Genomic DNA, 1,514 nt, shown 5'->3' on the forward strand with positions numbered 1-1,514 from the left:
ACTGGTCCAGAAATGAGGTCAGCCTACATGATATTCTGATTTTTTTTCAAAGACATCATGAATACTCTGTTTAATCTTCCATTACTGTATTTTTAGCCTTCCATTTGAGTTAGGGACCACATTATCAGAAATCATTTTAGCACTGTTAAGGGTAGATTATATACCATAATGATTTTGAGATCTCTTTTCATCAAAAAAATTTTTTGGAGAATCTGAACAGGCACATGCATACTGGGAACAAAACAGCAAAACAGGGAGAAGACTGCTCACACACAGAACTTCCTTCTGGTCCTCAATGCCTTCAAATAAATTCAAATATTAAAAGGGGAGGCACACTATGATTTAAAAAACAATAACAGTCTCTTCCATGTCCCAATAAAACATGAGCTTACAGGAAATTCTCCTGAGGGCTGGTGATCAGTCATTCATCTTCCAGGCCAGTCTACAGAAAGTCCAGTTGTGCTCTACCATGTTCTCATTGGCCCACTTGCTCATGTGATGCACCCGAGTATTTTGGATCCTGAAACCTTGCTTTGTAATGTATTCCATCAGGTGGACCTGCAGAAAGACTTCCTGGTGATAATCGCATGGTCCAAAGGTGAAGGAAACCTGACAGTCTTTTTGTGTCCATTATGTGCTTATTCCACTTGGTGAAATAATTTGAGATGCCTTCTAGTAAGGAACAGACCTTGGTGGTGATGGTTAATTGAGTTATGATGACAGCCACTGAATTGGAATGTTTAGAAAGCTTCCGAGTACTAGACAGCTCTACAACTTCCTCAAAAGTATCCATAGAAAACAAAGGCTTAGGGTCATTGAGACACTGAATCAAGGGTTCAATCTGGTAAAAATCACTTCTTTCCAAAGCAGATCAAATTCCTTAAAATGCAAGGGGAGCGTCAATTCTGAAGTTTGTAAGAAGTTGAGGACATAGCAGAAAAGACATCCATCTTGATCAATGAAGTAATTGCCTTGAGGGTCTTGGATGTGGTAATGTTCCCCCAAAACATAGCTCCAAGCATGGAATCTGGGTAATGCATCAATGTGGTAAAGGATGTTGTGTACCAGTGTCCACCTATATTCAATGTGACTGGGTCAGTCATCTTTAATTCTAAGAAGGAAGCTTCTCAAAATAACACACCTCCAGCTTTAGAAATCCATATAGTCCCAGTCTCCATTATCCATCTGCTCCTGCACTGCATCCTCAGGAGCCCAGGATCCAGAAAACTCTTAGCTTACCACCACGTGGTAGCTTCCCAAGAGCTAAAAAAAGTTTTTAAAGGGTCTCATTATATAGTCCTTGCTGACCAGGAACTCACTATGTAGAGCAAGCTATACTTTAAATCACAGAAAGCCTCCTGTGCACCCAGCACCTGGGATTAAAGGCATGTGCTAACACACCCAGACTCAAACTTAATTTTTATCATCTCTATTACTTAGCATTTATATTATCTGTAAACTACTGCCTGGAATTTAAATTTTCCAGAACCTCACTAGTACAGCATATGGCATTT

General features: G+C 39.8%; 1 pseudogene; it reads right to left on the reverse strand.

The window, feature by feature from the left end:
* Positions 1–417: 417 nt before the first annotated feature.
* On the reverse strand, positions 418–1,103 carry LOC131902330 (BTB/POZ domain-containing protein KCTD6-like; annotated as a pseudogene).
* Between the last annotated feature and the right edge of the window lie 411 nt (positions 1,104–1,514).

The sequence above is a fragment of the Peromyscus eremicus genome, chromosome 1, assembly GCF_949786415.1.
Source record: "Peromyscus eremicus chromosome 1, PerEre_H2_v1, whole genome shotgun sequence".
Taxonomy (NCBI): Eukaryota; Metazoa; Chordata; class Mammalia; order Rodentia; family Cricetidae; genus Peromyscus; species Peromyscus eremicus.